Source organism: Macaca nemestrina, chromosome 6 (assembly GCF_043159975.1).
Source record: "Macaca nemestrina isolate mMacNem1 chromosome 6, mMacNem.hap1, whole genome shotgun sequence".
Lineage (NCBI taxonomy): Eukaryota > Metazoa > Chordata > Mammalia > Primates > Cercopithecidae > Macaca > Macaca nemestrina.
Genome location: NC_092130.1, coordinates 4,254,895 through 4,276,256, shown reverse-complemented (window position 1 = coordinate 4,276,256; position 21,362 = coordinate 4,254,895). Strand labels below are relative to the sequence as shown.

The following is a 21,362-nucleotide window of genomic DNA, read 5'->3' as shown; positions in this document are numbered from 1 at the left end:
GAATCATAGGCTATGTAGCTACTTATGACTAACTTATTTTACTTAGCAATATACATGTAAGATCTTTTGTATCATTTTGAAATTTAACAGCTTAGTAATTCTTAGCAGTGAACAATAGCCCATTGGTGTCATCAAACAGTGTTAGCTGGTTCTGTCACCTCCTGAAGACCATCTCAGCTGCTTCCAGTGTGGGCAATTATGAATAAAGCTGCCTACATTCTTGTGCAGATTTTAAGACGAACATAATTTTTAAATTTAGCTGGGTAAATATGTAGAATTTTGATCACTTGCTGGTAAGACTATGTTTTCCATTGTAATTGTTAGGTAGAATTCACCAGTATAATTATATGGGCATGTTTTTTTTTTTTTTTTTTTTTACGTTATTACTTACTGATCAAATTCTATAATGGATAGAAGCCTACTCAGATTGTCTATCTCTTCTTTGGGTGGTTATGGTAGTTTCTCTTTTTGAAGGCATTTGTCCATTTCATTTGAGCTAGGAAATTTGTGGGCATAGACACTTGAATCTCACCAGTTGCCTACTTGGTTCTCTTCCAACGGTACTGTGCTTCCTGTCATTCCTACTCTAAAACTTTTTAATATACTTTCACTGCTGCACTTAAAAATTGCAGGCATAGATTGGTTGAAAGTATTCTGTTATTGGCCAGGCTCAGTCGCTCACGCCTGTAATCCCAGCACTTTGGGAGACTGAGGCGGGTGGATCATGAGGTCAGGAGATCAAGACCATCCTGGCTAACACGGTGAAACCCCATCTCTACTAAAAATACAAAAAAATTAGCCAGGCGTGGTGGCAGGCACCTGTAGTCCCAGCTACTTGGGAGGCTGAGGCAGGAGAATGGTGTGAACCCAGGAGGCGGAGCTCACAGTGAGCCAAGATCACACCACTGCACTCCAGCCTAGGCGACAGAGTGAGACTCTGTCTCAAAAAAAAAAAAAAAAAAAAAAAGGAAAGTATTCTGTTATTATTTTCTTAATGTTCATGGGATAAGCAGGGATAATTCCTCTTCTATTCATGTTATTTGTACATCACGTCTTCTATCTTTTCTTTGTGATTAGCCTGGCTGGAGGTTTACCAATTCTATTGATCTTTTCTAAGAAGCAGCTTTTGGTATTGTTGAGTTTCTTTGTTTATTATTTCTATTACATTGATTTCTGCAAATATTGCTATGTTTTTGGGGATGGGGGTTGCCTTGTTTACATTACACTACACTTTTTTCTCTCGTTTCCTAAGGTGGAAAGTAAGACATCTGGATTTGGATTATGTTTAGTTTATTTCACAGAACTGTGAATGTCTCTAATGCCCCTGAAGTGCGCACTTGATCATTCAAATAATAAATATGATGTATTTTGGCCACAATCTTGATTTTAAAGCCAATAAAATGGATAAGTGCAGAAGGAGCATATGTAGATCCAGGAAAGATAAATGACATTATAACATTTCAACAACAAAAAAAGAAAATTTACCAGGCCTCAAAATGCACAAGGGGGTGATGGGACACTGTCATGGAATCAGCAGTGCATCTGTGTGCTGCCCTGTGTGAACACTGCCCTGTGTGAACACTGCCCTGTGTGAACACTGCCCTGTGTGAACACTGCCCTGTGTGAACACTGCCCTGTGTGAACACTGCCCTGTGTGAACACTGCCCTGTGTGAACACTGCCCTGTGTGAACACTGCCTGTTTCACAGTGGTGAGGTGGCTGAGCCAGAGAACCAGGCCCTGACTTCTGTGGCTTTCCTGATGGTCTCATTTGCCTTCCCTCATCACCAAGGAGGGTGTCCCAGTGGCAGCCAAGTTTCTGCCCTTAACCCACCTCCTTTACACACGCCATCCCCCTGTCCCCAGCACCCAAGGCTGCTTAAGGGATTCCTTCTGTGGAACCAACATGCTGACAGTTACTCTGTGTTTCCTAGATCACAGTGAGAACCTGGCGCGGAAGCGTTCATCTAAGGATGTCCCAGGTGTTCACGTGGTAAGTTCTTCTTTATGTTTCTGAGATGGAAATGCTGTTGCTCTTGGTTCTTTTTTATTTTATTTGAATTGAGATATGAAAATCTTACCATGTGTATTATAGATGATTCAAAGAATTTTTTGGTGGGAAAATGTGAGGGTTCATTACCAGGTAAGAAATGATCTCAGATGGCATTCTTAGATGACACCTTCAGTTATGAACTGTATGGCAGAAAGAATTTTTTTAGGGGAAAAGCTTTCTTCTTACAACATTGTGACTATACAACCAAAACAATGTTGAAAGTCTTGCATAAAAATCTTGTGCCTGGGCCTGGCGCAGTGGCTCAAGCCTGTAATCCCAGCACTTTGGGAGGCTGAGACGAGCGGATCACGAGGTCAGGAGATCAAGACCATCCTGGCTAACATAGTGAAAGCCCATCTCTACTAAAAAATACAAAAAACTAGCCGGGTGAGGTGATGGGCGCCTGTAGTCTCAGCTATTCGGGAGGCTGAGGCAGGAGAATGGCATAAACCCGGGAGGCAGAGCTTGCAGTGAGCTGAGATCCGGTCACTGCACTCCAGCCTGGGTGACAGAGAGCGAGACTCCGTCTCAAAAAAAAAAAAAAAAAAAAAAAAATTCTTGTGCCTTTCCAGAAGTGTCTTCTAGGCTTTATTTTGGGACCATTGCCTCAACCAGTGTCTCCCATCTGCTTTTCTAATGTCACCAAGTAAAGACTTGTATGGTGAAACCCCATCTCTACTAAAAGTACAAAAATTAGCCAGGCGTGCTGACCAGCTACTGTGATCTCAGCTACTGGGGAGGCTGAGGGAGCAGGATCGCTTGAGCCCAGGAGATGGATGATTGCAGTGAGCTGAGATCATGACACTGTACTCCCGCCCGGGTGACAGAGCAAGATTCCAGCAGAGAGAGAGAGAGAGAGAGAGAAAGAGAGAGAGAGAGAGAGAGAAAGAGAGAGAGAGAGAGAAGAAGGAAGGGAGAGAGAGAGAGAAAGAGAGAGAGAGAGAGAGAGAGAAGAGAAAGAAGGAAGGAAGGAAGGAGGAAGAGAAGGAAGGAAGGAAAGAGAGAGAAAAAAGAGAAAGAAAAGAAAGAAAGGAAAGAAAGAAAGAAAGAAAGAAAGAAAGAAAGAAAGAAAGAAAGAAAGAAAGAAAGAAAAGAAAGAAGAAAAGAAAAGAAAAAGAAAAACCTGTGTACACAGGACACAGCATGGTCTGACCCTTATAGTGTTTTGTTTTTCTCTAAATGCAGGTGGACAAAGACACAGAGAAAAACAGTATGCATTCTGGGCTCACTGCTATGCTGAGGAAAAATTCTGGTGTTGACAAAGGTAACACTTTCTTGCCTCATTTCTTCTGGAGAGCCACTCTGGTTTGAACTTCCTGCCAGAAATGAGGTTCAAGCACTTTTGTCTTAAAAAGTGAATAACCCAGTCAAGAAATGTGACCATTGACTCTAGTGCCTGGAAGGCACAGTGTCATTTGGATAGAAGAGGTTGTTGGGCATCAGGGTCGGGAGGTATGGAGGAATGAGTCAATGTGGAGTGATTGTGAATGTCTTTGCAAGTTTCTGTGCTTTTCCCCAGAAAATGTGTTCCCATATGCAAAGCACAACACAAAGATTAATATCCTGCAAACGAAATTTCATCACCACTGCATTTTCCAAAAATCAACCCATTCATTCCTCACCACAGCTGTAGCCGAAGGTGAAGTTTGATATCCCCAGTCCTCACATGGAGATGATGTAGAGATGAATTTTCCAGGCTTTTGGTCTCCTAAATGGAAATGGCATAGATGAACTCGGGAATGGGTGGAAGGTTGATGCTGTGGGCTACTAGTCTGAAGTTATCACATGGCCCTGGTGTAACTTGTCACCATATCAGAGAGTCCTTAGCATCTATGTGTGTATGTGGAAGCATATTGGCCTATAAAGATCTCTAGCACTGTATACCACAATAGAATGGTCTCAATGGTCAGCTGGTCCAGAGTTTGAGTGGGTTCATTGTATAGTGGACTTTGGTGCAGTCATTAATATGAAACATACAGAGGGAGCTGCCAGGCCTTTGGTCTTAAGTGATGGGGTATTCTTCAGCTCCTGGTCAAGTTCAGAGAACATTCAGGAACATATTCTATTGTATTTAATGAGATTGTCACCACAAACGTTAGAAATGCTCCATTTCAGTAGCAAATATACCCAAGACACAGCACCCAACAAGATCTCAAGGAGCCAATTGTCTGTTAGCCTGGAGCCCATCTCCTCTGCTGGAATCTTCTGCACAACTGGGTAAGAGAGGGTCAGCGTCCCCACCTGCTGCCACCCATGAAGGGCTGTCACAGTCCTGGAGCCAGTATGAGTATGACCAACAGCGGGCCCCATGACACACACACACAGTGTTCAAAGGAAGAGCAGAAGGACAAATATCACATGCCAAGTAGGGATCATCTTTAAATGGTAGGATAATTGAGTAGTTTCAATTCTTGGTTTAGTCTTCTTTGAAACAAAAGGTTAGTGAATACATAGAATATTTTGGCTAGAATTAAATCTCCTCTTTGAAGAAAGTACAAAATGTTCCAGCTGGAGACAGTGGCTCATGCCTGTAATCCCAGTGCTTTGGGAGGCCAAGGAGGGCGGATCACCAGAGGTCAGGAGTTCAAGACCAGCGTGACCAACATGGAGAAACCCCATCTCTACTAAAAAATACAAAATTAGCTGGGCATGGGAGCACATGCCTGTAATACCAGCTACTCAGGAGGCTGAGACAGGAGAATTGCTTGAACCTGGGAAGTGGAGGTTGCAGTGAGTGGAGATCACACAATTACACTGCAGCCTGGGCAAAAAGAGCAAAACTCCATCTCAAAAAAGAAAAAAAAAAAGATCTAGAAGAATTGAAAAACACAGCAGCAGGACATGTTGGTCCTGGGGAGGAAATGACCTCAAGGGGATCAAGAAGGGAGGGCAAGTTAGCTCAGGTCAGGTTAGGAAGGAGGAGCCCTGGATGCTGCAGGGAAACACTGTGTGGTGGGCCCTGTTTCAGATGGGTTATTTATGTCGAAGAGGTTGCCATAGCTGCAGGACCAAGGCTCTGTCTTCTGTGGCCTTCTTGATGCCTTCCTTCACCATTTGCCTTCACTCTCCATCATGGAGGATGGACCGGCAACAGCTGAGTCTGTGCTGTGAACACACCTTTCCACACACGCCAGCCCCGTGTCCACAGCTCCAAGACCACCTGAGGAATTCACTCAGTGGATCTCATGTGTTTATAGTGACTCTGTTTCCTAGGTGACCTGAAACACCTACAGCAGCATATGCCAGGGCAGACATCCTCTGAGGAAGCCACAGGAGTTCACATGGTAAAGTCTTTTTTTCCTCTGAAATGGAAATTTTATTTCTCTTGGTTTCTCTCCGTTTCAACTGAATTAACATGTCTAAATCTTAACCGTGTACATTATAGGTGACTGACAGAATTTCTTGGTGGGCAAATGTCAGAGTTCATTATCTACTAAAAAATGGTTTCAGATGGCATCCACATTTACACACTGTGTGTCAGCAGGCATTTTCCTCTAGAGAAATGCCTTCTTCTTGAGAAGTATTTGGAATTGTCAAATAAAAACAATGGAAAACCTTGCCCAAAAATTTTGTGCCTTTCCACGAATGTCTTCTAGATATCAGGGCCATTGTCTCAACCACTATTTACCATCTGTTTTTTTTAACATCAACAAGTGAAAAAAAGACCTGTGCACACAGGACACAGCCTGGTCTGACCCTTATAGTGTTTTGTTTTTCTCTAGATGCGGGGGGACCCAGCCACACTGGCGAACGGTACGTATTCTGGGATCATCTCTTTGTTTACGTTCAAAATCTTAGTGTTACAAAGATGACACTGTTTCACCTGCTTTTGCTCAAGAACCAGTCTGGTTTGAGCTTTCTGCCAGAAATTAGATTTGGAAAGTTTGGTTTAAAAAACTACTAAGAGTCCAGTAAACAACTGTAACCATGGTACTGTCATCCCTGGAAGCAGCAATGTCATGTAAGGTGGGGTGGTACATCAGGGTTGGGAGGGATAGAGGAGAGAGTCTATATGGAATAATTGTGGATGTCTTTGGGAGTGTGTATACATTTCCCCAGAAAACATACTCCCATGTTCAAAGCACAACACAAGGATCAATGTTCAAGAAAATTTCCATCACCACTGCACAGTTTACATAAATCAACCCATTCATCCTCCACCCCAGCTGTACCTGAACATAAGTTCACTATCCCCAGTCCTCAGATGAACATGGTGCAGAGACGAATTTCCCAAGCTCTTGGTCTTTTAAATGGAAGAGGCACATGTGAAGTCGGGAATGAGTGGAAGGTTAATGCCATGAGCCACTACACTGAATTTGTCACAAAGCCCTAGTATAATTTCTTGCTAGGCCAAGTTATTCCAGCACTTGTGTGTGCATGTGGGAGAATGAAAACCTATTCAGATCCCAAACACTATCATGACTGGATGGTGTCAGTGCTCAGTTCACCCAGGGTTGGTTTGAGCAGGTACATTGTACAGTAGGCTTCAGTGTGATCATTAATGTAAAACACACAGAGTCCACAGGCTTTTGATCTACAGCGGTGAGATCATCCCTCAGCTCCTGTTCAAATGCAAACAATAATCAGTGGGATATTCTATTGTATTTAATGAGATAATCACTGCAAGTCTTAGAAATTCAGTGCAACCCAATCCCAAGACATAGCATCCAATAAAATCTCAAGGATCAACCTGGGTGTTAGCCTGGCACCCACTTTCCCTGCTGGAATCTCCTGCAGAGCTGGGCTGGAGAGAGTCACTGCCCGCTCCCCGCTCCCCTCGCTGCTCCCCATGACAGGCTGTCCCCGTGCTGGAGTCAGTGTGAGCATGAGGAGCAGTGCACTCCGTGGTGCACACACATCGTGTTGAAAAGGAAGAGTGGAAGGACAAATATCACATGCTAAGTAGGGGTCATCGTTAAATGGTAGGATGATTGAGTATTTTCAAATCTTGGTTTGTTTCCTAGTAACAGAAAGTTGGTAATAAAATCTTTTGGCTAGAAATAAATCTCCGCTTTTAAGAAAGGTTGCTTCTTGTTCAGTACAAAATCTTCTAGGAAGGATGATATACAGAGCAGCAGCACATGTGGATTTCAGGAGGAAATGACTTTGGCAGGGATCAATAAGAAGACAAGTTAGCTCAGGTCCAATTAGGAAGGAGGAGCCCTAAGAGGCTGCCAGGGAAACACAGCCTGCACTGCGTGGTGTGTCCTGTTTGAGACTGGCTATTTCATGTTTACCAGGTGGCCTGTAGGTAGAAACCCAAAGGCCCTGATTCCCTTTCTTCCCTGCGTCTCTCCTATGCCTGCTACCCTCCCCCAACACCCACCTTAAGCAATGTTACTGAATTGTTCATGAGCAACACCACCACGGTGCTGACGGTCACTCTGTATCCTCCTTGTTCTGACGACAGATGTACATCAGGAGCCGTCCAGTGACAACCGAGACGGGGAGGACCCAGAGGATGTGAAGGTCAGGCCTCCAGGATTTCTCTGAGAAAAACTGTTGCTTTCTTAGCTTTATCTTATTTGGATTAAATTAAGATATGAGAATCTGACCATGTATATCTTAGATTAGTGACAGAATGTCCTTGGGGAGAATTATGAGAGTCTGTCCCCACTGAGGATTGATTTAAGACTGGGAGAAAATGACAGCATCAGTCACACATTGTGGGGCAGTGAGCTTTTACCTTACCAATTTTGTTCTCTCTTTGGAGCAAAATCACTTACTTGCCAACCAACACAGGCTTGAGAGGAAACACGCTCTGAGAAAAATTTGTGTCTTTAGTATGATTCAATTTGCTCTGTTCTTCTTTGGGTTCCTTTGAACACTGTTTTCCATCTTGTTTTCTAATGTCACTAAGCAAAGAAAAGTCCTGTGCTCACAGGACACAGCATAGTCTGATGCTCATAGCAATTTACTTTCTGTCATTACAGAAATCGTCGGGAGTTCCACCGGAGGGTATGTATTGTGGAGCCACTCTCATGCTGATGAGTCACCCAGATGATGAGGAATGTGCCACTGCCTCGCTGGCCTTCCCGTAGACAGGCAGCCGGAGCTGAGCGTCCTCTCATGAATGAGGACCTAGGCTGTGATGGGAGAAATGATTTTTCTAGATAAGAAACAGTGGCCACATTCTGCAGCCCCTGGAAGCAACTGCCATCCCTGAAGGTGGGGTGGGATCCTGTGCACGGGGCCGGCTCATGTCTTTTGTGAATTCATGCGGTGCCACGGTCAGTGTGTCTGGGTGTGTGTGTTTGGGTTTCCATACCACATATCCCCAGATTTACTAGTGTCCACATTCTCAACAGAGATTTCCGTCACCGTTGTGGTCCTATTACAGGCACATGAAAAAATCAGCTTGTAAGCTTCCAGTGTGTGCAATTTATTTCATGTACAGGATACTTTAATTAACCTAAAGGAAATCCTGTCCACACCCAGGAAATTTTCACTGGGCACCCATAGAACAGAACTGTGTCAGGATCTCTGCTCATTTTATTTTTTCCTTCAGAATTCACTGCTATACTTTATTTTCTAATAAACCTCACCTCTTCACAGGCCTTTCTATTTCCTCCTGCCTTTGGAGAGGTCATGACACCTCACTCTAGCCCCTTCCCTGCTTTACAAGCCTCTTCTACCAAAGCCACATCTGAAGGAGGAGTTGAGCTCTGACTTCGTGGCTGGCCTGAACATTGCCCATCTTCCTAAAACCCTGGACAGAGGCGCTACTTTCTTGTTTGTTGTCTTCTCCATCTCCCTGTGTATTGATGGCAAAGGCACCACCAGGAATTAGTGAGAGACAGAGAATAGGAGTGAGTGCCTGAAATGTTCAACTTAGCCCAGAGAGAACATGATCAGCAGGGACGGACTGGAGGGTCAGGTCAGACACGGAGTAGTTGCCACGCTCGATCTCCCTGTGGCTGGAACAATCAGCTCCTGGGAGTCGCCGGACAGCTGGTCTTTGTGTAGCTGCTATTGGCCCAGAGTGGCCTGGCCCAGAGTTCCGTTTTACTGGAGGGAGCCTCAGCTCCCAGAGAGGGCAGCTGCCCAATGCTAGTGTCACAGGAGGTGAGGAGGGGACCCTGCTCTAAGGCAGGCTGAGCTCAGAAAAGGGAGAGGGGCTGCTCTGTAGTTTAGGTGGTCCTTGCAGCTTTCCCGTGTGACCCATAGGAGATCAGTTTCTCTGTTTCTCTGAGACAGACTTGCAATCATCAGTCCCAAAGTCTGTAGTCTCCTACTCATAGGTGGAGGAATCCTGGCCATGGCTGGTCACCGGGAGGGCAGGGACTGTGTCCTCCTCATTCTTTCTCAGCCCAGAGCTCAGCCCTGGGCAGCCCATGTTGGGCCCCGTGATGTTCTGATGCCTGCATTCCTGTTGTGAGATCTAGCACAAGTGTGCAAAGGCTTTCTGCTCATTTTCTATAGTCTGTGGGTTCCCACACTTACCCAGGTGCCTGGGTGGGTTGTAATCCAGGGTCAGGGGAGAAGAGCGTGGGCTCCTCAGTGAGGTTTTCTCTTCTCTGCTCCTGCGGTTCTGCTCGTGTCTTCTCCTGAAGTGTGCACTGAATGATTACAATAATACATTTTGTATGTTTTACGAAAACTATGTCGGAAGTTCAAAAAAATGGATGGAAAGTGCAGGAGAAGCATATGTAGACCCAGGAAAGACAAATGACATTGTCACATTTCACCAGAAAAGTGGAAATTTCCCAGGCCTCAAAATGCATGGGAGAAGGAAGAGACACTGTCACAGCATCGGCAGTGCCTGTGTGTGCTGCCAAGGCTCTGTCTTCCATGGCTTTCGTGATGGTCTCACTGACCTTTCTTCATCACCAAGGAGGATGTTCTGGCAGGAGGTCCGTTTTTGCAGTTAACCCCCCTTGTCTACATGTGCCAGCCCCGTGTTTTTAGCGCCCGAGTCTGCCTGACGGATTCCTTCAGCGCATCCAGTGTGCTGACAACGACTCTGTGTTTCCTAGAGAGCGACGAAGGCTTGTTGTGCGATCGTCTGCTCAAGGTACCATCTGAGAGCTTCCCTTACTCATTGAAGGTAAAGTGTTTTTGGTTTGTCTGAGGTGGGAATTTTATTTGTCTTCGTTTCTATATAAATTGAGATAAGAGATGGTGATCTTACCATGTACATTATAGATGACTTACAGAATGTCTTGGTGGGCAGCTGTAAAGTGAGTTTATTACCAGCAAGAATGAATTCAAGATGACATTTATAGATGACAGGTTCACTTAAAAACTCTACGGCGGTAAGCATTTTCCATAGTAGAAGTGCTTTCTTCTTGAAAATAATGGTGAACATGCAGTGAAAATAAACTTGAAAATCATGTACAAAAAACTTGTGCCTTTCCACATGTCCTCTAGGTTTAATTTGGGACCCTTCTGTTGACTATTTTCACTATTTCCATTGGGTTTTCTCATGTCAACAATGCAGAAAAGACCTGTGCACACAGGACACAGTGTGGTCTGACTCTCATCATGTTTTTCTTTTCTCTAATTGCAGAAAAGAGTACACTTTGAGGAAGAAGGTATGTGTTGTAGGTTTACTTTTTTTTATTTTTATTTTGCTTGAAATTCTGGGATGCATATGTAGAATGTGCAGGTTTCTTACATAGGGGTAAATGTGTCATGGTGGTTTGCTGCACCTATCAACCCCTCATCTAGGTTTTTAGCCCTGCATGCGTTAGGTATTTATTCTACTGATCTCCCTCGTCTCACCCCTCATACCCCAGGGATTAGTTTTTTGCTAAGGAAATATCTTAGTTTTTCAGAAAGGTGGCACTTTTTAACCTGTGTTTGGTGGAGAATTTCTCTGGAGCTTCCTAAGAGAAATGAGATTTTAGGCAGTTTGGTATAAAAAACAGTAAGACGTTGGTACAGATTTGTGACCATCTGCCTGTAGTCTCTGCAGGAAGTGGTGTCCCTTACATGAAAGGGTGGTGTGCATCAGGTTTGGGAGGTATGGAGGAGAGAGTCTACGGGCAGTGATTGTGAGTGTTTTTGAGAGTTTTTGTGCATGTCCAAAGCACCACACAAGGATTAATGGTTTAAAAAAAAAATGTAGTGCATCACCCCCCTTGTCTACATGTGCCAGCCCCGTGTTTATAGCACCCTAGTCTGCGTGACGGATTCCTTCAGTGCACCCAACGTGCTGACGATTACTCTGTTTCCTAGAGCGTGACAAAGGCTTGTTGTGTGAACGTCTGCCCGAGATACCATCTGAGAGGTTATTAGACTCTGTTGAGGTAAACTCTTTGTTGTTTGTCTGAGGTGGGAATTTTATTTCTCTTGGTTTCTATATAAATTGAGGTAAGAGATGGTGATCTTACCATGTACATTATAGATGACTTACAGAATGTCTTGGTGGACATTTGTAAAGTGAGAGTTTATTACCAGCAAGAATGAATTCAAGATGATATTTATAGATGACAGGTTCACTTAAAAACTCTTTGGCAGTAAGCATTTTCCACAGGGGAAGTGCTTTCTTCTTGAAAATAGTGGTGAACATGCAATAAGAATAAACTTGAAAATCATTCACAAAAAAAACTTGTGCCTTTCCACGTGTCCTCTAGGCTTTATGTTGGGGCCCTCGTGTTGACTATTTTCACTATTTCCATTGGGTTTTCTAACGTCAACAATGCAGAAAAGACCTGTGCACACAGGACAAAGTGTGGTCTGACTCTCATCATGTTTTTCTTTTCCCTGATTGCAGAAAAGAGTACACTTTGAGGAAGAAGGTATGTGTTGTAGGTTTACTTTTTTTTATTTTTATTTTGCTTGAAATTCTGGGATGCATATGTAGAATGTGCAGGTTTCTTACATAGGGGTAAATGTGTCATGGTGGTTTGCTGCACCTATCAACCCCTCATCTAGGTTTTTAGCCCTGCATGCATTAGGTATTTATTCTACTGATCTCCCTCGTCTCACCCCTCATACCCCAGGGATTAGTTTTTTGCTAAGGAAATATCTTAGTTTTTCAGAAAGGTGGCACTTTTTAACCTGTGTTTGGTGGAGAATTTCTCTGGGGCTTCCTAAGAGAAATGAGGTTTTAGGCAGTTTGGTATAAAAAGCAGAAAGGCTTTGGTACAGGTTTGTGACCATCTGCCTGTAGTCTCTGCAGGAAGTGGTGTCCCTTACATGAAAGGGTGGTGTGCATCAGGTTTGGGAGGTATGGAGGAGAGAGTCTACGGGCAGTGATTGTGAGTGTCTTTGAGAGTTTTTGTGCATGTCCAAAGCACCGCACAAGGATTAATGGTTTAAAAAAAATGTAGTGCATCACCCCCCTTGTCTACATGTGCCAGCCCCGTGTTTTTAGCACCTTAGTCTGCCTGACAGTTTCCTTCACTGCACCCAACGTGCTGACGATTACTCTGTTTCCTAGAGCGCGACAAAGGCTTGTTGTTTGAGCGTCTGCTCAAGATACCACCTGAGAGGTTCTTAGACTCTGTTGAGGTAAACTCTTTGTTGTTTGTCTGAGGTGGGAATTTTATTTGTCTTCGTTTCTATATAAATTGAGATAAGAGACTGTAATCTTACCATGTACATTATAGATGACTTACAGAGTGTCTTGGTGGGCATCTGTAAAGTGAGAGTTTATTACCAGCAAGAATGAATTCAAGATGACATTTATAGATGACAGGTTCACTTAAAAACTCTTTGACAGTAAGCATTTTCCATAGAGAAATGCTTTCTTCTTGAAAATAATGGTGAACATGCAATGAAGATAAACTTGAAAATCATTCACAAAAAAAATCTTGTGCCTTTCCACATGTCCTCTAGGCTTTATTTTGAGACCCTTGTGTTGACTATTTTCACTATTTCCATTGGGTTTTCTAATGTCAACAATGCAGAAAAGACCTGTGCACACAGGACAAAGTGTGGTCTGACTCTCATCATGTTTTTCTTTTCCCTGATTGCAGAAAAGAGTACACTTTGAGGAAGAAGGTATGTGTTATGGGTTTACTTTTTTAATTGTTTTTATTTTGCTTGAAATTCTGGGATGCATGTGTAGAACGTGTAGGTTTGTTACATAGGTATAAATATGTCACAGTGGTTTGCTGCACCTATCAAGCCCTCATCTAGGTTTTTAGCCCCGCAGGCATTAGGTATTTATTCTAATGCTCTCCCTCGTCTTTCCCCTCATGCCCCAGGGATTAGTTTTTTGCTAAGGAAATATCTTAGTTTTTCAGAAAGGTGGCACTTTTTACCCTGCGTTTGGTGGAGAATTTCTCTGGAGCTTCCTAAGAGAAATGAGGTTTTAGGCAATTTGGTATGGAAAAACAGTAAGACTTTGTGACAGAATTGTGACCATCTTCCTGTAGTCTCTGCAGGAAGTGGTGTCCCTTACATGAAAGGGTGGTGTGCATCAGGTTTGGGAGGTATGGAGGAGAGAGTCTACGGGCAGTGATTGTGAGTGTCTTTCAGAGTTTTTGTGCATGTTCAAAGCACCACACAAGGATTATATTTTTTTTTAAAAAAAAAAAAAAAAAAAAAAGAGTAGTCCATCACCCTGAACACTTTACATAAATCAACCCATTGATTCTCCACCACAGCTGTCTGAAGTTTAATATCCTCAGTCCTAAGTTACTGGTTATGCAGAGATGAATTTCTCAAAGTCTTGGCTTTCTCAGTAGAGGAGGGAAATGTGAAATCAGGAGTGGTTGGCAGGTTGATTCTATGGACTTCTGTCCTGCATCGATCTCACAGCCGTTGTATAACTCATCAGCCTGGCAGTGACTTTGGGCACCTAGGTGTGCATGTGGAAGTACAATACATACAGAAATTCTATGCACTGTCTATCATCGTAGAATGGTCTTAATGGTCGCATAACCCAGGATTAGAATGGGTATGTTTTACAGTGGATTTGGGTGTGGTCAGAAATGGGAAACATGCATGGAGAGGTCACAGGCTTTTGCTTCAGTGGTCGGTTTATTCCTCAGCTCCTGTTTAAAAGCAGAGAATAGGCAGGGTGTGGTGTCTCATGCCTGTAATCCCAATACATTGGGCGGCCGAGGCAGGTGAATCACTTGAGGTCAGGAGTTTGAGACCAGCCTGGCTAACACTGTCTCTACTAAAAACACAAAAATTAACTGGGTGTGGTAGCAGGTGCCAGTAATCCCAGCTACCCAGGAGGCTGAGGCAGGAGAATCACTTGAACCTGGGAGACAGAGGTTGCAGTGAGCCTAGATCCTGCCACTGCACTCTAGCCTGGGCAACAGAGTGAGATTTCATCTAAAAAAAAAAAAAAAAAAAAGCAGACAACAATCAGGGACATATTCTACTATGTTTAATAACATGATTGCCACAAGTGTACATGTGCCCTAATTCAGCCCACACATCCAATACACAGTGCAGAATAAGAACTCAAGGAAGAACCGGGGTGTTCTTCTGGTGTCCATCCCCTCGGTGGGACTTCCTGCACAGCTAGTTTGGAGAGTGTTAGCGTTAGCCCCCCACCTACTGCCCCCCGTGATGGGCTGTCCTAGTGCTGGAGTCAGTGTGAGCATGAGCAGCAGCTGACTCCGGGGACACATACATTGTGTTGAAAAGGAAGAGTGGAAGGACAAATAAGCTAAGTGTGTGTTCTCTTTAAATGGTAGGATAATTGAATATTTTCAAATCTTGGTTTAGTTGTCTTTGAATCAAAGGTTCAGTGAAGTCATAGTATTTTTTGACTAGAGTTAAGTTTTTTTGAAGAAAGGTTGCTTTTATGCAGTATGAAATATTTTAGGAGGGATGATGGACAGCAGCAGCAGCACATGTGGGTCCTTTGGGGGAAATGACCTCAAGGGGATCGAGAAGGGAGGGCAAGTTAGCTCAGGTCAGATTAGGAAGGAGAAGCCCTGAGATGCTACAGGGAAACACTGTGTGGTGGGCCCTGGTTGAGATGGGTTATTTCACGTTGAAGATGTTGCCTTAGCTACAGGACCAAGGCTCTGTCTTCTGTGACCTTCCTGATGCCTTTCTTCACCATTTGCCTTCCCTCTCCACCATGGAGGATGGACCGGCAGCAGCTGAGTCTGTGCTGTGAACACACCTTTCACACATGCCAGCCCCAGGTCCACAGCTCCGAGACCACCTGAGGGATTCAGTCAGTGGAGCTCATGTGCTTATAGTGACTCTGTTTCCTAGGTGACCTGGAAGACCTGGAGGAGGATGTGCCAGGGCAGACATCCTCGGAGGAAGCCACAAGGGTTCACATGGTAAAGCCGTCTTACTTCCTCTAAAATGGAAAATGTATTTCTCTCGGTTTCTCTGTGTTTCAACTGAGTTAAGATGTATAAGTCTTACCGGCCGGTCGCGGTGGCTCACACCTATAATCCCAACACTTTGGGAAGCCGAGGCGGGCATCACGAAGGCAGGAGATTGAGACCATCCAGGATAACACAGTGAAACCCCGTCTCTACTAAAAATACAAAAAAAATTACCTGGGCGTGGTGGAGGGCGCCTGTAGTCCCAGCTACTCTGGAGTCTGAGGCAGGAGAATGGAGTGAACCCAGGAGGCGGAGCTTGTAGTGAGCCGAGATCTCACCACGGCACTCCAGCCTGGGTGACAGAGAGAGACTGCCTCTCAGAAAAAAAAAAAAAAAGATGTATACATCTTACCACGTACACTATAAGTGACTGACAGAATTTCTTGGTGGGCAAATGTCACAGTTCATTATCCACTTAAAAATGGTTTCACATGGTATCCACATTTACAACTGTGTGTCGGCTGGCATTTTCCTCAAGAGAAATGCCTTCTTCTTGAGAAGTATTTGGAATTGTCAAACAAAAACAATTGAAAATCCTGCACAAAAATCTTGTGCTTTTCCACAGATTTCTTCTAGATATCGGGGCCATTGTCTCAACCACTATTTACCATCTGTTTTTTCTTTAACATCAACAAGTGAAGAAAAGACCTGTGCACACAGGACACAGCCTGGTCTGACCCTCATAGTGTTTTGTTTTTCTCTAGATGCAGGTGGACCCAGCCACACTGGCGAAAGGTACGTAGCTGGGATCATCTCTTTGTTTACGTTCAAAATGTTAGTGTTGCAAAGGTGGCACTGTTTTGCCTGATTTTGCTCAAGAGCCAGTCTGGTTTGAGCTTTCTGCCAGAAATTAGATTTGGGAAGGTTGATTTCAAAAAATACTAAGAGTCCAGTAAACAACTGTAACCATGGTACTGTCATCCCTGGAAGCAGCAATGTCATGTAAGGTGGGGTGATAATTCAGACTTGGGAGGGACAGAGGAGAGAGTGTGTATGGAATGCTTGTGGATGTCTTTGGGAGTGTGTGTGCATTTCCCCAGAAAACATACTCCAATGTTCAAAGCACAACACAAGGATCAATGTTCAAGAAAAATTCCATCACCACTGCACAGTTTACATACATCAACCCATTCATCCTCCAGCACAGCTGTACCTGAACATAAGTTCACTATCCCCAGTCCTCAGATGGACATGGTGCAGAGACGAATTTCCCAAGCTCTTGGTCTTTTAAATGGAAGAGGCACATGTGAAGTCAGGAATGAGTGGAAGGTTAATGCCATGAGCCACTACACTGAATTTGTCACAAAGCCCTAGTATAATTTCTTGCTAGGCCAAGTTATTCCAGCACTTGTGTGTGCATGTGAGAGAATGAAAACCTATTCAGATTCCAAACACTATCATGACTGGATGGTGTCAGTGCTCAGCTCACCCAGGGTTGGTTTGAGCAGGTACATTGTACAGTGGGCTTCAGTGTGATCATTAATGTAAAACACACAGAGTCCACAGGCTTTTGATCTACAGCAGTGAGGTCATTCCTCAGCTCCTGTTCAAATGCAGACAATAATCATTGGGATATTCTATTGTATTTAATGAGATAATCACTGCAAGTCTTAGGAATTCAGTGGAACCCAATCCCAAGACATAGCATCCAATAAAATCTCAAGGATCAAATTGGGTGTTAGCCTGGCACCCACTTTCCCTGCTGGAATCTCCTGCAGAGCTGGGCTGGAGAGGGTCAGTGCCCGCCCCCACCCCCTTGCTTTTCCCCATGACAGACTGTCGCAATGCTACAGTCAGTGTGAGCATGAGGAGCAGTGCACTCCGTGGTGCACACATATCGTGTTGAAAAGGAAGAGTGGAAGGACAAATATCACATGCTAAGTAGGGGTCATCGTAAAATGGCAGGATAATTATTTTCAAATCTTGGTTTATTTGCCTTGTAACAGAAAGTAATGCAAACTTTGACTAGAATTATATCTCCGTTTACAAGAAAGGTTGCTTCTTACACACTTTAATATTCTAGAAGGGATGATATACAGAGCAGCAGCACATGTGGATTTCAGGAGGAAATGACTTTGGCAGGGATCAATAAGAAGACAAGTTAGCTCAGGTGTGATTAGGAAGGAGGAGCCCTAAGAGGCTGCCAGGGAAACACAGCCTGCACTGCGTGGTGTGTCCTGTTTGAGACTGGCTATTTCATGTTTACGAGGTGGCCTGTAGGTAGAAACCCAAAGGCCCTGATTCCCTTTCTTCCCTGCGTCTCTTCTATGCCTGCTACCCTCCCACAACACCCACCTTAAGCAATGTTACTGAATTGTTCATGAGCAACACCACCACGGTGCTGACGGTCACTCTGTATCCTCCTAGTTCTGACTGATACACTACAGGAGCTGTCCAGTGACGAGGGAGAGGAGGAGGACCCAGAGGATGTGAAGGTCAGGCCACCTGGATTTCTCTGAGAAAAACTGTTGCTTTCTTAGTTTTACCTTATTTGGATTAAATTAAGATACCAGAATTTCACAACATATATCTTAGATTAGTTATACAATGTCCTTGGGGAGAATTTTGAGAGTCTCTTCCCCACTGAGTCTTGAATTAAGACAGTGGGAGAAAATGACAGCACCAGCTACACATTGTGGGGCAGTGAGCTTTTGCCTTACCAATTTTGTTCTCTCTTTGGAGCAAAATTACTTACTTGCCAACCAACATAGACTTGACAGGAAACACCCTCTGAGAAAAATTTGTGTCTTTAGTATGAGTCGATTTGCTCTGTTCTTTGGGGTTCCTTTGAACTCTGGTTTTCATCTTGATTTCTAATGTCACTAAGCAAAGAAAAGTCCTGTGCTCACAGGACACAGCATGGTCTGATGCTCATAGCAATTTATTTGCTGTCATTACAGAAATCGTCGCGAGTTCCACCGGAGGGTATGTATTGCGGAGCCCCTCTCATGCTGGTGAGTCACCCAGATGATGAGGAATGTGCCACTGCCTCGCTGGCTTTCCCGTAGACAGGCAGCCAGAGCTGAGCGTCCTCTCATGAATGAGGACCTAGGCTGTGATGGGAGAAATGATTTTTCTAGATAAGAAACAGTGGCCACATTCTGCAGCCCCTGGAAGCAACTGCGATCCCTGAAGGTGGGGTGGGATCCTGTGCACGGGGCCTGCTCATGTCTTTTGTGAATTCATGCGGTGCCACGGTCAGTGTGTCTGGGTGTGTGTGTTTGGGTTTCCATACCACATATCCCCAGATTTACTAGTGTCCACATTCTCAACAGAGATTTCCGTCACCGTTGTGGTCCTATTACAGGCACATGAAAAAATCAGCTTGTAAGCTTCCAGTGTGTGCAGTTTATTTCATGCACAGGACACTTTAATTAAACTAAAAGAAATCCTGTCCACACCCAGGAACTTCTCACTGGGCACCAATAGAACAGAGCTGTGTCAGGATCTCTGCTCATTTTATTTTTTCCTTCAGAATTCCCTGCTATACTTTATTTTCTAATAAACCTCACCTCTTCACAGGCCTTTCTGTTTCCTCCTGCCAGTGGAGAGGTCATGACACCTCACTCTAGCCCCTTCCCTCCTTTATAAGCCTCTTCTACCAAAGCCCTCAGAAGTGACCCTCCACGACCCATCTTGAGAGGGAGGAGGGGCTCCTTCCTGTGCATTTACAGCCTGGTGCAGCCTCGTGCTACAGCCAGTTCTGCTGGGAAACTGAGAAGAGAGGAGGCTGCAGGTGGGGTTGGGGTGAAATCACCCCAATTTTCTCCATTGAGGCCTCATATTGACCATCAGATAACGTGGTTCAGAATAGATAATGCCAGGGTCATGTAGAGTTTCCACCTTGTATCCCTCAGCCTAGTCATGGTTTCTGTGTCCTCGGCTCAGAAACAGCAACATGTAAAGAGAACCAAGGGGTTTGCCCTAGGGTCTGAGAGGCAGGATGAGCACTTGCCTTCCTAGCAGGATGGAGGGTGGCTCATGCATTACAGATGGGGAAAAACAAACTCGGCTGTGGTACCGCAGAGGCTCCATGATGTCCCCATTGAACCGACTGTTGACAAAGGTTGGTTGTGTGCTCCTGAAGGCTTTTGAAAAAAAAAAAAAAAAAATTGAATGCAGCTGGTTTTGGTGAATCGGAATATAAATGGAACCAAATTATAGCTTGAGTTTTTCTTGGAGTATGCATTTGGTGGAAACTTACTGTGTATAAATCAAATTTGATTGCTCTGTAGGTATCAATACTTATCCCACATTTTAAAACAATCAGGCTGTTGTGATTTTAAAACGTCCCTCACTAACCTCAGAAACTGTGTCCTCATAATCCAATTCCCTAATCATCTTTATTGTCTCGAATATAGTTTTCTGTGGCTACTCAGAGGGCTTTCTGCTAAGTGATTCAAGGTACAAATCAGTGTTACCCACGTTGAGGTTCTAAGAATTCACAGACAGCTGCCCAGTGGGCTCTATGAGAGAGAGAGCAGGTACAGCCTTGGCCTGGGCCTGCAGAGGAACATGATTTGGAGGAGCAGAAGGAAGGCATGAGGGCAGCAGAGCCATGGGGAAGCCGAGGTGCAGCATCAGCAGAGTCAGTTCCACATCATCACCTGGGTGCGGGCGAAACATTCACGCCTCATCTGAAGGAGGAGTTGAGCTCTGACTTCATGGCTGGCCTGAACATTGCCCATCTTCCTAAAATCCTGGACAGAGGTGCTACTTTCTTGTTTCTTGTCTTCTCCATCTCCCTGTGTATTGATGGCAAAGGCACCACCAGGAATTAGTGAGAGACAGAGAATAGGAGTGAGTGCCTGAAATGTTCAACTTAGCCCAGAGAGAACATGATCAGCAGGGACGGACTGGAGGGTCAGGTCAGACACGGAGTAGTTGCCACGCTCGATCTCCCTGTGGCTGGAACAATCAGCTCCTGGGAGTCGCCAGACAGCTGGTCTTTGTGTAGCTGCTATTGGCCCAGAGTGGCCTGGCCCAGAGTTCCGTTTTACTGGAGGGAGCCTCAGCTCCCAGGCAGGGCAGCTGCCCAATGCTAGTGTCACAGGAGGTGAGGAGGGGACCCTGCTCTAAGGCAGCTGAGCTCAGCAAAGGGAGAGGGGCTGCTCTGGAGTTTAGGTGGTCCTCGCAGCTTTCCCGTGTGACCCATAGGAGATCAGTTTCTCTGTTTCTCTGAGACAGACTTGCAATCATCAGTTCCAAAGTCTGTAGTCTCCTACTCATAGGTGGAGGAATCCTGGCCATGGCTGGTCACCGGGAGGGCAGGGACTGTGTCCTCCTCATTCTTTCTCAGCCCAGAGCTCAGCCCTGGGCAGCCAATGTTAGGCCCCGTGATGTTCTGATGCCTGCATTCCTGTTGTGAGATCTAGCACAAGTGTGCAAAGGCTTTCTGCTCATTTTCTATAGTCTGTGGGTTCCCACACTTACCCAGGTGCCTGGGTGGGTTGTAATCCAGGGTCAGGGGAGAAGAGCGTGGGCTCCTCAAACAGTGAGGTTTTCTCTTCTCTGCTCCTGCGGTTCTGCTCGTGTCTTCTCCTGAAGTGTGCACTGAATGATTACAATAATACATTTTGTATGTTTTACGAAAACTATGTCAGAAGTTCAACAAAATGGATGGAAAATGCAAGAGAAGCATATGTAGACCCAGGAAAGATGAATAGCATTGTCACATTTCACCAGAAAAGTGGAAATTTCCCAGGCCTCAAAATGCATAGGGGAAGGATGAGACACTCTCATGGCATCGGCAGTGCCTGTGTGTGCTGCCAAGGCTCTGTCTTCCATGGCTTTCATGATGGTCTCACTGACCTTTCTTCATCACCAAGGAGGATGTTCTGGCAGGAGGTCCGTTTTTGCAGTTAACCCCCCTTGTCTACATGGGCCAGCCCCGTGTTTTTAGCGCCCGAATCTGCCTGACGGATTCCTTCAGCGCATCCAATGTGCTGACAACGACTCTGTGTTTCCTAGAGAGCGACGAAGGCTTGTTGTTCGAGCGTCTGCTCAAGGTACCATCTGAGAGCTTCCCTTACTCATTGAAGGTAAAGTGTT

The 21,362-nt window shown here is 44.8% G+C and overlaps 1 pseudogene across 20 annotated transcripts in view; it reads left to right on the top strand.

Moving 5' to 3' along the window:
• Positions 1 to 21,362, top strand: part of LOC105480927 (protein FAM153B) — a 73,232-nt pseudogene that overhangs the window by 20,450 nt on the left and 31,420 nt on the right. For 19 of the 20 annotated variants that reach the window (XR_011624425.1, XR_011624423.1, XR_011624419.1 and 16 more), the window contains 17 exons: positions 1,934 to 1,992; positions 3,238 to 3,316; positions 5,266 to 5,336; positions 5,775 to 5,805; positions 7,463 to 7,521; positions 7,986 to 8,010; positions 10,029 to 10,099; positions 10,562 to 10,586; positions 11,233 to 11,303; positions 11,771 to 11,795; positions 12,440 to 12,510; positions 12,978 to 13,002; positions 15,190 to 15,260; positions 16,016 to 16,046; positions 17,679 to 17,746; positions 18,212 to 18,236; positions 21,282 to 21,352. The product of XR_011624425.1 is annotated as a protein FAM153B, transcript variant X8 (transcript). The remainder of the gene's footprint in view (positions 1 to 1,933; positions 1,993 to 3,237; positions 3,317 to 5,265; positions 5,337 to 5,774; positions 5,806 to 7,462; positions 7,522 to 7,985; positions 8,011 to 10,028; positions 10,100 to 10,561; positions 10,587 to 11,232; positions 11,304 to 11,770; positions 11,796 to 12,439; positions 12,511 to 12,977; positions 13,003 to 15,189; positions 15,261 to 16,015; positions 16,047 to 17,678; positions 17,747 to 18,211; positions 18,237 to 21,281; positions 21,353 to 21,362) is intronic. The other variant, XR_011624426.1, reaches the window with a different exon arrangement.